Here is a 16,981-nt window from a genome sequence, read left to right on the forward strand (position 1 = left end):
TGTGCCAATCTGAGCATCTCCAGACCCACTGCTGGTGAGTGCATGAGCAAACGAAAAGCAATTCCATAGCATCAAAGGTGACTTGTTGCAGTGAAAAAGGGGGCTCAATAACAATGCAGTGACTACGTCTGTTGCTCATTGTCAACTACATCTGTAGCACAGTTCTGCAAACAAAATTGAGGATGAGCCTAAAGCACTGTCATCTTCCTGTTTTTGAAGCAAAGTCAATGGTGAGAATAAAAAACACTTGAAGTGTACTCAGTGTGCACCAAGTGCTAAAATAGTAAATTATATATATGAGCAGATGCACCGCTACAATGTGGAAATAATGGATGTTAGCTATATTATTTTGAAAACATTTACATATCATTAAGGGAGGCATGTGAACACCATAACATAAGTGAAGCAATGTTGCTTCCATAAGGAAACATTGCCACAGAATCAAATTAAAAAGTTAGCTCTTACCAATGAGTAGGCACCCAATTTACCAGGCATTTGTTGGATATTTTTAGAATATTTCCATCACTGTTAGCTTGCTAAAAACAATTGAGGAGTTTCTTAGACTAGAGATACACCATCTAAGCTAGTGTTCATAATAATATCCATGTGTTAAGTCATCCCCATAGGATACCTATTGCACAGGTATTTGATGAAAACATGGCAGCTTTTGGTTCTGAAGAACATTCAGCACTAACTGACCAAGGTGCTCTAACATGTTATGCCCACAGGCTCTGATAACTATCAGTGGTTCTCCCATCAGGTATATAGTTTTATTTAAGAGCCGTCTGTGCCTTCAAATTGAGACGGGCCGATTGATATTCCTCTCTTTAGAATAATGTTATGACTAGTATTTATTTATGGGCTTAACCTAGGATTTTGGTATGTGTTCTTGTTGGATTTAAAAGCAACATATGTTTTTTTTACTTCTCTCTACCTACAGATTATTTAAAAATCAAGCAATTGGATATTATTGGGGACCAAGGAAATGTAACCCTGAGAAAGAGATAACCTTAATCAAGAGGGCAACTTTGTGGCTTCTATCAAGTCACTAATGTGTTCTCTTAGACAAGAGATGATGCACTTTTAAGCAACCTTATCAATGACTTTATCTCTTGCAGGACTTTCAGAATTGTGTATAATTCACCCATTTGCACTTTGGTCAAACTAGATGCATGCACATAAACACACCCCACCATGTAATGTGGTGTATTGCATTTGTATTATCTTGCAATGTTTTTTTTATATATTTAAAATACTAAACTTGGTTCACATTTATTTGTTATGACTATTTCATTTCTCCACAATACAATTTTCAAATGCATACATCTTGTTTTCATTAGGGTATGCCCATTCGCTCTTTTTATAGGAATAAATATTCAGTGATATCTGTGGTCTGTGTGTGTAAAATAATCCACTTGAGTTTGGATGACACACACTGTGTTTTCACTTGTGAGAATTATTATTTTTTTTTTTTTTTAAAGCTCAGGCTACCTAGCTCAACATATTAAGACAGGAGTTCATCCTCCAACTGAGTGGACAGACACTGGTCTCATTTGATGATATAACATTATTAAGAGGGTTCTTTTCTCATTGTCCACTCGACAACTTACTCCAAGTTGTATCAAAGAACCCACTGAAAAACAGCAGTCATGAACTGACCACACAAGCAGATGACCAGGTTTCATTGGTCACACCCACAACCACATCTGCAAACAGAACATCCAGCTCACATTCCTCTCCTCCAAGCCGAAGTGGGGTGAGAAGAGAACTCCGCCAATTAACACTGAGACTAAAAACTTCAGTGAAGTTGCCAAGAATGTTAGTGATTTCTGTGCAATCTGCTACCACATCACAGATGTTTAACAAGATGTTATCCATGTATAGGGAAAGTGGGTTCTGTCTGAGTGGTATACCCGTTAGGCACCTCCTCGGCATAAAAGGATAGCCAATGGCTCCATCGCTAGGGCAAATAGGAGCGGGGACAACAGGCAACCCTGTTTGGTGCCCCTGTAAATTTCTATTGCTGCCAAAAGAAGCCATACCGTTCGGACACAGGCTGACAGTGCTGTATAAAAAAAAAAGGATGTACTACTCAATAAACTGCCTGCCCAGACCATAATTTTCTAGCAACTGAAAGGGGTCAGTTTAGGAAATCCAATACTTTTTTGATGTCTAGAACCATGCAGGTCACACAGGGCCTAGGTCCCGGCCTAGCCTCCCTAATCTTGAAGAGCCTTTAATTACTGAGGGAGGTGTTCCTGCAGGCATAAAGCCATTTTGATCAGTGTGCACTAGCTGCAGGATAAGTGGCATTAGATGGTCAGCTAACACCTTTCTTAAGATTCTATAACCTGTGTTCAGGATCATCATAGGCCTTTATGAGGATAGGTCTGAGTTATTGTTTGTTCCCCGGCCTTGGTATAGAAATAAGCAGGACTTCTCTCAAAGATGCTGGGAGGAGGCCATCCGCCAGTGTCGCTACATATATCTGCACCAGTCGCAGGGACAAAGAGCCACAATTGTACAGTAGAACTCCAGTTGGTGTGAACAGGACCTGGAGTTTTGATGGTGACCAATACTCTAATGGGTACCTTTATTTCATCTACAGTGATAGGGACACCCAAGCATAGACACTGTTCTGGAGTGACCCAGGGCAAGGAAGTACCTGCCTAAAAGGGTAATGTCACTTCTTGCAACAAAGGGAGCACAGCAGCAAAAAGGGTTTCATACTGGTCAACAAAGGCATTGTCTATTTCTACCAAAGTCTGCACATATGTGTCTTGAGCAGGCTGAATGGAAGGGATGAGGTGGCAAGGTGATTCCTGTTTTAGTTGCCAAGCAAGAAGAGCCCTAGGCTTGCCAGCCTCTATGTATTTTCACTGTATGCAGCACAAAGTTGACGCAGCACATCCATGAAAGCAAATTAGTGTGTTTTGCACAAGCAGCCTAGCGCACCTGCTGATGCTCACCACCTCCACCCGCCTGCGTTTCCAGGCTAATCACGTACTCCTTGCTAGGAGGTAGGTCTACCTCAAGCACTCACTGGACCCCCACCACTGTTAAAATACAAAGCCCCGGCATTGTGACCTTGAAAGTGTGGAGACCGTGCTAAGGTTGCAGTGGAAACAGTCAGTTATGTTACTGCATATAGTTGCTTGGAATAACTGACCTTCTGGCAAGTAAGGCTGGAGTTTCCGTGTAGGAAGGAAGGAATGTGGCTTGCCCCACTTAAGTCCCACGGCAAAGGTCTTGTGGTCAGAAATTTTACTGCCATAATGATCATTATGTGTGAAACGTCAGCACATGGAGGTGGTGCGGATAATCATTTCAAGGCAAGCTTGTAAGTTGTGGGGAGACAAGTAAAAAGAGTATAGGCCCTCATGACAGTGTTGCCAAATATCCACTAGGGACATTTGGCACAACCAGAGGAGCTTCGTGCTAAGTGCAGGTGATGTTTAAGGGAGAGGAGTGAATTACCTTTCCAGAGAAATGTCAAATATGTTATTAAAGTCCCTGCCAAGTATTCAAGGAACATCAACCCACTGTGCAAAATCTAAAGACACTGAGTTAGGGGCATATATGCTACCTATAAACAATTACGTACGATCCAGCCTACCCCCACCACAGCATATCATCCCATCGTATGCAAGACAGTTGTATACAGCAGGAATGGAGCCCCAGCTGGTTTCCAGGCTAACATGCAGCGGAAGTGAGCTGAATAATTTGTGGAGAAGACCTGGCCTCACTATAGTCTCTGCAGTCAAGTTATTTCCAAGTAAATCAAGTGTGATTCCTGCAGCATATCTAATTGTATCCCTCTGCACTTGAGGCATGAGTATACTGCACAATGCTTAGAAGGCAAGCACATACCTCTAATGTTACACGTGGGGAGATTATAATTGGAGGGTGGCCTGGCTAGGATGCAGGAAGTGAGGGGGCATGAGCGACGCAACAAAGCAGGAAGAGGATGCAGTGTGGTGTAGCAGCTAAAAGTCCTCATCAAGATTAGAGGAATTACCAGAAAAAACTGCAAAAAATAAACTTTAACAAAAACATTATCAGAACACCAAGAATGTCACCAAACCAAACTGTATAATAAACATGTACCATATTATGTGGGGCTAGGCTGGCATAGGTCTTCGTGAAAAAGCCACGAGAGGCCGGCACAGTCTGTTAGCAGGAAGGCACCAGTTAACAAAAAAAGCACAGAGTAGGGTCGCCATCTGCAGCAGGGAATAAGTAGTGATGGGTCCTAGTGAGCATATGGGCAGGAACCTTAACAGCTAAAATTAACAATCACAGCCAGTGAACTGCAACTGAATCTCTGGACTCAGTCTGAGTATTCCTTGGAGCCTTCAGGGAAGCACGAAGAACAGGAGCGCTACACAGTCATTAGCGGCTTAGGGCATGATGTTTGGTGGGGCCACAACTCCTATAAAGGAGGCTGGAGATGCGGAAAACTTGTCTCTTGTTGATACAATCCTTTCCAGGGTGTTCAGAGAGCCATAGTTGCATAGGGATGGCGCTCCTTCCAGGGCCGAACGTCTGTTGCTACCCATCTGATATGTGAGGGTGCTGCACCACCAGCAGATGCATCATTCGATCTCAGGTTAGATCAACTGCACTGGTGTCTCCATTTATGCCTTGCAATGCTCACTAGGTCAGATGATCTGTTGGTGGTTGCCTGTCGCTCCACCCAGTCCAATGCCTCTGTATGGTCTTTGCATAAGTGTATTTGTGCACAGCAACCTCACAAGGTTTTGCATGGAAAAGCAGCGAGTATACAAGCCACAGTTTTTGAAGCTTCCGTTTGACTCTGGTAAAAGAGGCATATTGGCAATGCACCGCCAAGGTGTGGTTTGGAAAGAACATGACACTTATTATTCATTTCTAGCGGTGCCCAACAGCACTGTGCAGTATACTCATGCCTCAAGTGCAGAGGGACTAAATTAGATATGATTCAGGACTCACACATGATTTACTTGGAAATGTAGCAAAGCCAGGTCTTTTCCACAAATTATTCAGCTTACTCCTGCTGCACATTAGTCTAGGATCCCATTAAGTGGAGTGGCTCTACAACCAGAGGTCCGGGCCACCGTACTGGAACCCTGTGTGTTCTCTCGATTGAGAAAAATTGAGTCAGTTTGGTAGCAGACACGAAATCCTGGACACATGTTTTCCACAGTAGGCTGCAACACTGTGGCCTTCTGTCACATCTGCTAGGCCCACAACAGGTTTGTTATATCTACGAGTTGTGCCCTCTGCAGCCTCTGCGCACCCCTCAAAAAGATGAATTCTGTCAGTTCCTCAGTATGAGGGTACTTTCCATTTGAACAAACCATTTGAACAATTCAGTCGCAGTTCCTTCTGTGATCATCTCTTAGCAGGCTAAGTGCTCCTGGAGTGCTCAACTGCGACAAGAATTGTGCCTAACTTTTTGGAGGCTTCCGTTGTGGTAAGTGACGCACTTGACTGGTCCTTACCGAAGGTCCTTGCAATACGTCCCCAGTTCCAGTTGCCTGAGATGCAGAGCTTATCCATGACATTGCAATCGGTACAAGGGCTTCAACAGCAGCCACAGAGTGGTGGACCTAAGCTAGCTTACAGACAACTCCAAAGCCCAGGTGGCAAGTGCAGATAGTGCCTATGGAGGAATGTAGTCCAGACCACATGTCTGCAGGGACTAATCTAGAGCCGCAGGGCCTGACCGAGGCAGTAGGGCAGAAATTGGTCAGACAACCTTGACGAGCGTTCCAATGTGTGCCTTCCAATGAGGTCTGCCTGCAGTCGCCTGGTGGCCTTTACAAGAGATCAGGCTATAGTCAGTTGCATTGATTCAAGTAACACCATAGTTCTGTTGCCACCCCAAGGGGCTTCACTGCGACCCCTGTCGAGCTCACGGAGTGGGAGGGGGAGAAGCAGGGGAAAGAGCAAATCGTCTCTCTACTTAGGACAGTCCACTTGGTCGCTCTCCAGGTCCAGGGTGGTGGGGGTGCAGTAGCAGATGGGGCTGTTCCAGTGTCCAGCTAGATCTACCCCTTAGCATCAAGTGTTCACAGGGGCTTGCCACAGCACAAGATCTCCAGGCCACTTTGGACTCACTTGCTGTAGCTGTCTGCAGGGGCCTAGGCGGGCAGGACTTCAAATATGGGATCACAGAAAGTAGAGCAGACAGGGCACTTCAAATGGTGTAGCAGTCAGGCCCCACCAATACTACACAGCCCGTACTACGGAGGCAGCTGCACCAATAGCCCGAGATGAGGCCCTCCAGCAGCCCCTCAAGGGCTGATTCATGTTCCGTAAGTGAAGAGGTTGCCGCTTCCACACTCCCCCGCAGCAGGGCCAACACGGTGCTCTCTGCCGCAGTCCAAACAGCTCCCTCCGGCCAGACTCTCTGGGCCTGGGAATTACAGGCCTTCCCCACCTCAAGGCTGCCTACAAAGGGACCCAGCCTACTATTTCTACAAAGCTGCAGATCACCTGTGGCTGGATGCAGCGAAGTATAGGGCAGCCTCTGAGGCAGTCAGATGGTTCCTCCATGACAGATACCTCCAGAAGTAGAGTCCGCATTGGCAGGGCTGGAGAGTTATGTATCAGCCATGGTGGCTGTCCAAGCCAACACTCATGCAAAAAACGCCTTCATCATAGGGTCCACCAGATTCAAACCTATAAACAAACAACATGACTTTATGATACAGAAATTGCTTGTTCCCACTGTAGAGCTGAAACAAATAAAGCTACGTATCTATGATCCTTCTTACAAGCTGCTAGAATAAAATGTTAGAATTGACAATGTCAAGAAAACTAAACCTGCAGAAGCTGTCAGCTGTACAGTAAGAAGCCTAGTTTCAAAAAGAGGGCATCTAAAGTATAATTTATCTTTTTATTTATTGCTTACTCTTCATGTTACCCATTCTGGCTTTTAGTTAGTCTTGGGATGAACCCTTAAAGTAATGTGGTTTAAATGTAGCCCTTACAAAATAACTTTTCTTTTGCTTCAGCATAGACAGGCGCAATCCAGGGCTCCATCACTGTCCGTCAAATTCAAAGTGAAGGCTACATTTTGGTTCTACACTTGCCAAGTCTGGTTAAAAATAAAAGGTTCTTGACTCAGCTTTTCTTGAAGACCAGTTTTTAACTTTCCTTCTCGTCCTTACAAATCCTGTGCAGGAAACGAATCCATAATGAGCCACAAAGATAGACCCTAAACACAGGATCTCTTCAACAGTCCTTTTGAGACATTACCAGATAAGCAAGCTGTTGGCAGGAAACACTCATCTACACATCATATTGAAAGCCAGTGGATGATGTGATGAAATCTAGAACTTCCCACTGGGATCCAAAAAAATCTAGACAAAAGTGCCAGAAACGCAAACCTTATGGGAACAAAAACATTAGGTTGATGAGGAAAGGCAATTAAAAAGGAGGAAGTGCCAAAAAAAGGCACCGGCAATGAAAAAAAAAAAACATAATTAAAAAAACAAAAATAGAAAAATATATACAGCTTAACATAAATTTTAAAAACAAAACTCACTTCCCAAAAGATCTGAATTAACGCATCTAAATTAATCGATAACTGAAAATATGGGCTCCAATGTTAATCACCCCGAAATGGGTAACTCAAATTTAACTTGAGTGATAAATGCACCCAACGTAATCACACTGCACACATCAGTCGAATATATTTCATGGGTACAGCAGGGTTTTGTATAAGCTCAATAGAGGTCACAATTCCCAAATGCAGTATCCGATTTCTGTAATCAAAAGTGTTAGTAGTATGCCAATATATTGGACAAGTACAAGACTGGCGGAAGACATGAAGAGCAGGATGATGGGACCAAGTTCCACTTGCTGTATGTAAAGCATCTTTATTCAAATCACAATTCAACCAGGTCAGCAAGGTCCCTCACAATCAATGATCTAAGGCAATCCAGCAAGAAGGTTTTAATGTCATGAACAAGAAAAACATTAAATGATAAAGTAACAGAAGCCCCCAACAAAGGATTCAACGACAGGCTCAGAGGATAACACAATAAAAGTAAAATAAGTTCAGAAAGGAAATATGAGAGAATGAAATAGATCATACACCACAACCATGTTTAAGAGCAACAGAGATTCATAAAATGGGTATTAAGGGATTTAAACGCAAGACTAACACTAATCACCTTGAAACTGCTTCGTACTGAAGAAAGGAGTATATTAAAGTTGTTCTATACAATCCTTAAGAAACTTTGTTCTGGACCAATGCACTGCCTGGCTCAAACACTCCATTTCAGATAGCCCCCGTCACTTCTGAGCTCTGATTCCTTACTGTTAGAAGGCCAATATTTCAAATAAAAGGAAAATAAACCTCTAAAACTGAATTTCTCGTTTGGGACTTTTTTCCTGACATCCAACCAAAGCTCTCTGACAGAGCCTTAAAAACTTCTAAAGTATCACTTACTGCAGCACCATTTTTACTTATGACTACATACATGATTTTGTTCTGAGGAGTGCTGCTTATTAAATAAACCTGGCAAACCTCTGGAATTGTACATGTATGTAAAGTGTATTACTATGTGTTTATTTATCAACCTCTTTGTTCTTATTGACACAAATTTCTGAAAAAGCTCGTAAGCTATTCCCGAAACACTCTATTCACTAAACAAGTTTCACACTCTGGACTGCCTTCTAGCTAACATTCTTTATGAGGCATGGTCGCACATGCTTAATTGTGTTTTTCAGTAGATGTTCTATCATGCCATACTTCGATCTGGTTGATAATCCTATTGATTACTTTGTAGTACAGTTGAAGGTTTTCTTTAGGCATTGACTTAGGTCTAAAGGTATGAAATGGTAGTGACCATTTCCCTACTGCCTTCTGTTTTAAAGTTAACCAAACAAAAACAGCAGAAGACATTGGCACTGATGATCACTGTATTTTCTTTAATTACCAAACAATTTATCACAATGATGAATTTTTGACAACATGGCAGACTTTAAGAGTATTTAAGAGGAGGACCTAGCTAACTGTTTCAACCCACTGAAATACTACTTTCAGGCAATCAAATTAAGTATTAACGTGATTTCTCTTTGTGTCAATAGTCTCCGAAGTTAGTCACAGGTACCTAGTTTGATAAGGACTGTAAATAAAGCAGATGCAATGTACAGAAAGGGGTCTCATCAGTACCATAAGTTTTGTTGTGTCATAGTTCTTTGTCGTTATAAAAATAAAAATAAAACACATCAGTTGATTACAGCAGAAAAAACATGGAGCATACCCGCATTCAGTTCTTCAGAAGGTTCTGACTCTTGAGGGCTTTGTTTCAGTTGGGCATTCCCCAGATCCCCATGTAGTGACTGTGCTGTCGGTTTGCCATCTCCTATCCTTGTAGGAGTCATATTTTTCAACTCATTTATTAATAATAGTGAATTTGTTTGTTAAAGTTTAGTCATTTTCAAAAATGCCTGATGGCATCCCCAATGCTGTGTCAAAGAGATCTCTGGCTTGGTAGACACTGATCTCTTTCCTGCATTGCCAATTTGTAGCATACAGTGGCCATGTGCCAGCTTCATAGACAGATTTTAACATTAACCAATCTTTAAGAAAGGGGATATCTTAGCCAATATAAATTGGGGGTTCTAATTCTCTGTCAAAAATGTGGGCTAAACTTAATGGCCTGTTCTAACTGAACCACCTTGAGAAAAAACCCTCAAACAACCTGATTCTCCAAGAGGAAGTGGGTTTCCATATGAAGATGGGAACGCTACACAACGTCTTGGCTCTCTGATACAGATACCTTGCGATTAAGCCAGCATAATCAAGTAGAGGAAGCCTTTCGGACTTACTCGCAGCATTTGATTTCATTCACCAAGGGCTGCTGTGGCATAAGTTATCCTCCCAGGGAACTGCCTTTGCTTACTGTACATAATTAAATTGTTTTATAATTCACATTGTGCTGAAGTGCATCTAGTTAACTATGGTCAGCTGTCAGTATGAATTGTGATATGAAATGAACTAAAGCAGTGAAGCTTACTTGCACCCTTGATGTTCTCCTTCTTATACTATAACTCGTGTAAACACTTAACTTATCCACGGAAGGCTAGGTTGTCTCATGTCAATGTACTATTGTATGGAATTTACTTAGTGATCGTGGGTAGATCAAAGGTCTGGCTCTAGATTCAACTAGATTTTTAATCTCTTCTAATTAGTTCAACAGACTATCAAAAGTCACTGAATCCTTTCTAAGCAGGTACAGATTCTATAGCTTCTCACAAATTAACAGGTAATTTAAATCTCAATTTGGCATCTCATATTGATGAGGAGGAGTTTCCCTACAAACTGGACAACTGTGGGATTTTCCACATTGCTTTATCCTGATGTAAAGGACAGCCAGGAAACAACTGAGTTAATAATATTCTTACACTAAATTGATATCTGCTCGCCAAGGGGCCACTTGCCACTGCCAGTACATTCATTTTTCAGTTTTATGAAACACTGCTAGGTTATGCATTTGTTCCTGTTTCTTTGTTTTTAATTCTTTAAACTTTTCAAATTCTTCAGCAGACAGTCAGCAACCACTTGGTCCAGGTAGTGCTCTCTATTTTCAGGCTACAACAGGCAATTACCATCTATGTGTTAGGTGATGAGTCAGCAGATGAAGGGTTAAAACTAAATAGGCAAACAAACCACAGTGTGCATGAAGCTGTAAATCATAGACATGGTCAAAATATCACAATTTTCTAACTTACCAATGTCTCTCTTTGTTCAGAATGGGAGATGACCATTGACCATGTTCTTTCCTAGCCTGCCCTACTAGTAAGATAGATCTCTTAATATAGTTAGATCTCCAACCTTATTCAAACGTCAATTGAACTAAAACAGCTATCTAAATAGTGACGCAAAAAGGATATGAAAAGCACTTGTGTGCCATTTCATACAAAAAAAAAAAAAATCCATCAGAAAAGATTATAGGGAAAGTTTGTTAGGAGATCCTGCAGCTCATATGAATGCCAGGAAATTTACCATATCAGTAATGCAGGTGATGCCAGGCGTTTCTGGCATTTTCTCAAATACTTCGAGAGCAAAACAAACCAGAGCGGTGGTGATTCAGTCTCCTAATCTACATAAGTTACACATATTAAAAAACTATATGTTGATCCTGCAAGTTTGCATGTTAGCTGTTTTTTTCCACAAAACAAGGAACTGAACCTTGGATGAGAGGGACTAGTAACATTTTTGCAAGCTCTCAGGTCAGAAGGTGTCCCTGGTGCAAACTGTCTACCTAATAATCTGTTCAAGGTGGATTTATAGTACTATGCAAGATGTTTTATCCTGCAATCTTAGAGAAGGTCCGTTTTGTTGGCAGTTTTAAGAAAGTTAAAATTGCACCAGCAGATTAGCATCTAATTGCACTGTTTGACATTGATGCAAAAGTCAACACAAAACTTATTAAAAGATCTTGAAGCCTAGACCCAGGGAAAGGGATTGATTTCCTTACATCAAACGGGTTTAAGGCCAAAATACAGTACAACAAATTTGTGGTGCCTCAGATTAATGATCCACCTGGTTGACTTTGTACATAACACAAAGCTTTACATGTGAATTACTGACTACAAACCAAACATGGTGGACAGCAAAGAAAGGTGTTAAGGTTTGAACTCTAATACGGAGGCATACCAATTACATTGTTGAGGGACATCCAATTACTAAGAACAGAAACACAGGTTAGGATAAAGCTAAAATAGAATTTACATATTTCTAACAAAATATGTACAAACAAAGGGATCAAGCATGCGTGTGCTCTAGCACACCTCACTTTTTAATTTTTATTCTGCAGGCATGCGGGGTTCTCTTTTCAAACCTCAGGCATTCACCCACAAAGAATATCAATTTAGCATTCTACAGTATGACCAGGGCATGTTTAACCTGTAGTCACCAAACAGTTATTAGATTCCCAAAAGGGTGCAATACAGCATAAAAGCCAAATGTATGGACTTTTCGATGGTTGTACAAGAACTGCAAGAAACACTTACTCTATAACAAAAAAAGTATTAAAATGTCAGGAAACAACCTGAAAATCCAGCCAGACTGGATTAGTAAAGGAAAAACCTTTGAACAGGAGAAACAAGCAGCGCATGTAAAAAATGGTTTCATCTGAAAGGATTTCCAGTGTATGTGTAAATAACAAGAGGGAAACATAACTTCCAAGCGTCAATCTCTCAATATGTCGAACTACACTGAACAGTTACAGTGCATGCAGTTGTTCTGGCACTCTTGGAGCGATTTTCCCAAGCCCAACAACAAAGCCTGCACACCTTTACCACCCTCAACTACCTGAAGCCTGCTAAATACACCTTCCCACAGCATCACATCATGCTAGCAGATCTTGCTACACTGTCAGATGGTGTTTACCAGTCCTCTACTTAAGACAGGAAACACAACAGGACTTGTATTTAAACTAAACCTGTTAGGCTTCCCCTTCTACATCCCCAAAGACAAACTCCCCACTGCTACTAGCAACCCCGTGGCTTTGCAATGCCCATACAAAGCCTTACTGTATCACAACCTACTCCATAATACCACAACACTTCTTAAAAACTTCTCCTTAATGAGAATACACATTGAACAACTTAAGCCTGTTAATTGTTGTTATCCAAACACACTAGGCATAAGGGAGTATTCCTTGGAAACTAGGGACCTGATTCACAAATATTCTGTTATGAGTAGTTATGACTTACTCTTGTGCTACGTGTGTCTTACTCCTGTAATCCAGAAAACTAGGCATACTCCTGGTGTATTCCTGGAACTCAGAAAGTGGCCGGGAGTACTACACTAAGTCAAAGCTACATTTGTGTGGTTTCGAACCATTGGAGTGCAGTTTGAAAAAACTGCAAATTTTTACATTCTGTTTATTGAAAGATTTAAAACTCCATAAATGCTACAGATCCATTCCACAAATTGAAGGGCTACAAATGTAATACAGATGCTGTACCAATACGACTTCCTTCTCAGGTAACATTTCTCTCATATCTTCTCAGCCAGTTGTTATTTTATCTACTGGGCCAAACCAGGTGGAAGTGGTCCCACCAGATCCCCCATATCTTCTCTTTTTTCCTGGAACATTCCATTACCTCATACGATGACTTCGCTGCTATGGAACAATAATCCATATCCTGTATCTAGTTGGAAAAGGGGGCAGTAGGCATTCTCGATATCCAATGACTGGAGATATCCCAATTAGCTATCAGGCAACCAATCCAAATCAGCCACTTCTGGCCTTGTAACCATACCATCCAGGAAACACCTCCATAATATCACCAATGTGGTAGTGAGGTTTATTGACATTCTTACAATACTGCTAATTTGAAAAAGAATCTTGATCAGTTTAATAGAGGCCCGGATGTAATATGCCTTTAAAATTCTACAGCAGACTGATTTTGAGATTCTTCTGCAGAAAGTATACATTTCTTTTTAGAAGATACATAAGATTTACAAAACAATATAGATACTGCACACAGTGTAAAACTGAGAAGCAGATTAGAACCCCAAAAGGATACAGTATGGCATCACTGACCAGTGTTATGACACGCTAATCCTCCTCTAACCTCATCCATAAGCTATACCACAGTATTCATACTTTTCCCTTTAAGGTGGAGATTGTTAGGATAGTATGCAAGTGAAACTAAAGAAACCAGTGGGCTGACCAGCTAAGGCCTATATATACATGAATACCACCCTCTTTCTTCCCCCGTTTGCTCTAACCTTGGAGGTTATGATGGCTCCTCAACTGCTCTGCAAGACCAACTGCATGACAACCATGAACATACATGATGCAAGTCTCCCCTTGTGCACTGGTTTTAGCCCTGAGCACGGAAACGCAAGTTAAAAGAGCCGAGACCTATTCTGTACAGTACTCCTATTTTATAAGTCCTCATATTAACTACCAAGATGTTCCTACAGCGGCCCCATGAGATCTCACTATCACTGAGAAAAAGATGCCCAAACTGCACCCTCAGCCCCAAGGAGTGCAGCCCGGCATGACCACTCTCCCATTCACCTGCACACTAAAAGCTGACAACTGTGTTCCAATACTCGTTTTTTTAGTAAGACAACCCATCAGTATAACAAAAAGCATTGCAGCATAGCCAGCCCTGCACACCATACTCTACATAGAAGTCACTATAACACTAAACGGAAAGACAGGTCACAGAGTCCAATCTGACTACCAAAGAAGGATTTTCAAAAGTCTTCACAGACCTCGTGTGTGAGACCCTGTATATTGCCCTAGAACCTAAATCCTATGCTGCACAGGCACGTGAGAAGCACTGAAACAGTCAAACAGTCCTTGCTAGGAAAGGCACATATTTTTATAGCCTTTATTACTATGGCACAACCCGCCTCAAGACAGACCTACCCTAAAAGATATTTCAGTGTAATGTTCCCTCCTTCCTCTGCGTCTTCGTATTACTAATTTGGTGTCAATGATTTGCATCCTCAACCCACCCACCCTGCTTATGTAGCAGCCATTGTTGAGTAGTCTCTGCAAACATCCTATGAAGCGGCACCTCGAGTCAATCCCAGGAAGTACTGTTAGATCCTGAGAACCCTTTATGGTGACCCACTGCTGCCATGTTGTATGATGTCTGCATCAACACGCATGCAACAGGTGTATGCGATCTGTCGCTACTTCTTCATATTCGCTGCTCTTCTTCCTAGAAAAGCCCTAAAACTACTGACAGACATCACTGTTGCAAAGCACCATATCCTAGCCCTTTTCGGTATTTCTCCATACGAACTTCCACTAAATTGTTATTCTATGCATCCCTAGTAATATAAATCAATCCAAAAGCAGAAAGGATTCTTGAGATGCCGAAGCAGGATGAAACATTGGAAATCCAGTATACCGAGCATGTATCGCTTCTAAGTAGTCAGCATTTGTTTACATGGCAAAACGGAGGGTGGTGAGTCAGCTGCAGAACACAGTGTGTAACAAAAAACATATCCATGAATAACTCTGCTTTTAGCTACATTCATAAGGAATCAAAGGCAGTGAGCGGGTCGGCCTTATATCAGCACTTACAGGTCAGAAAGCCGTTCACGCTTTACTGTGCTAATGCAGAGTAAAGTCAATGGTCAGTCTGCCCCCAGGCACTATTACTTAAAACTGCAAGCAATTACAGGTATGCTGCATAGTGAGCACCATCCCAAACCCAGCCTACCATGTATTTCCTCTCCCTAAAGTGCACGTTCAGCTCCATATGAGACGTTTAATCCCACACCAGCCCTCATGTTTACAGTAAACCAACAATGCCATGCTACGCGAGACTCTATATACCCAGTTACTCCCATTAGGCTACCACAGTATCCCCAAAGCCCTCAGCAGCCCCTTGCCTAAAGGGCAGACTGAAGGCTCACTTGTGTACATGAGGCCCCTCTCCAAAATTATAGCCTTACTAAAAGGACATGCACTGTTGTGGACTCTGTAAAACTCTGTGGAATAACACGTATGTCAAGGCACCACCCTTGCAAAGGCGCGTACCTCTATCCTCTTTCAGGCTGTATAGCTTCTCCACAGAGACCATAAAACAGCCAATGTACAGGTTTTTTTTTAAAATCCTCAGTTCTACACTCAGGCCCTGAGGATATGAAAAGGCCATCACAAGCACGCTGCCTGAACCCACAGTGCACACACGCAACCTCTCAATATAATCCTGATGAAATCAGACATGGGACCAAGAGGTTAAAGCTACTGTCTGATTTGGAGACACCCATAAACGTCATGCTGTGTGTTCCCACCCATCCGCACACCTCAAACCGCCCCTACAGCTCAGAACTGACTGAAAATCTTATATGTCCAGTTTGGCCCACAGGCTTGCAAACAGATACCACAACGTTGTTGGTTAAGGCCCAGTCTCTGCAAACGCGTCTTCTGTGCTGGTTCACCCCATTCCAAAAAGCTCCTAGACTAACCTGCAAAGCCCATAGCACCATAGGAGACCTCTAAAGCCAAGTCTGCCCCAATGGAATGCAATCTGCCATATCTGCCCTGGTAGGTGAGGCCCTACTCCCCAGCTCCAGTCGCCCCACAACAAACCCCTCCAAACCTCGCCCATTTTCGTAGGGGTACCCTGCAACAGCGCACGCACTTTACATGTCTTTAAACAGCAGCACACACGAGTCCCCAGCAGCACAGACTCACCTCACACTCTCACCCTGTCCTATGGAGACGCACTAACAGACAGAGCAGCTCAGCCAACCAGTGACCCGGCTACCTTGCTAGCGACCAATCAAGGTGCGGAGGCGGGACCGTGCGTGCCTTGCGCCCCTGCCCCTATCGTGTTCATTAGCAGTTTTGCCGGAGCCTCCAACATGGCGACCTGCCTCACAAAGGCACCTGGGAGTTGTAGTTTATGATGCTGCGGCTGACGAAGTATTTCGGAACACGCAGGATGGGAAATCCCCCTAAGAGCGGGTGGTGAAGGTCAGGCTTTTGGTTGAGACACTGAAGGTTCGTAGAAATCTATGGACGAGCATTCTGCCTTTTGTCCAGAGAGTTGTACACCTTCAAAGCCATTCAGTGCGAATGTGCACAGTTATACATTACAAATCTTCCACATTAGACGAGAGTTTAACGTAAATAACATTCCCCCTAACATTATATTAGGTTGCCTCTTTCCACAACAATCTAACCTGGACCGTCGGATGAAAGGGTTCAGACTACAGGATACTTCTATAAGTAAAAGCAGGTAGGGGGAGAAAACGAGAAGGTTTTCATGATGATTGACACGTTAAGGGCTCGAGGCGGGGATTCGTGGCTGCTCCGCCTCATCAATGCTGTGATTGGTTAAAGTGACGTGTCCGCCCTTTCCGGAAGGGATCGTCTGACCGCTTTTCCCACTCGCAGGTGTTAGGGCGCTGGTTTGTGTTGGGCGTGAGTTTTCGCACCCACCTCCTTAAGGCAGTGGTGAAATACTCTGGTCCCGGATATAATCGAGCTCA

At 42.7% G+C, this 16,981-nt stretch overlaps 1 protein-coding gene across 6 annotated transcripts in view; it reads right to left on the reverse strand.

The window, feature by feature from the left end:
• The window catches only part of ERI3 (ERI1 exoribonuclease family member 3), a 1,277,520-nt gene extending 1,260,759 nt beyond the window's left edge, over positions 1 to 16,761 (reverse strand). Inside the window, exon 1 of one of the 6 annotated variants that reach the window (XM_069232797.1) lies at positions 16,673 to 16,761. The gene's annotated coding sequence lies outside the window, so the exon portion shown is untranslated. The other 5 variants (XM_069232794.1, XM_069232796.1, XM_069232792.1 and 2 more) reach the window with 5 other exon arrangements.
• Positions 16,762 to 16,981: the final 220 nt, after the last annotated feature.

This window comes from Pleurodeles waltl, chromosome 4_2 (assembly GCF_031143425.1).
Source record: "Pleurodeles waltl isolate 20211129_DDA chromosome 4_2, aPleWal1.hap1.20221129, whole genome shotgun sequence".
In the NCBI taxonomy this organism is placed as follows: Eukaryota; Metazoa; Chordata; class Amphibia; order Caudata; family Salamandridae; genus Pleurodeles; species Pleurodeles waltl.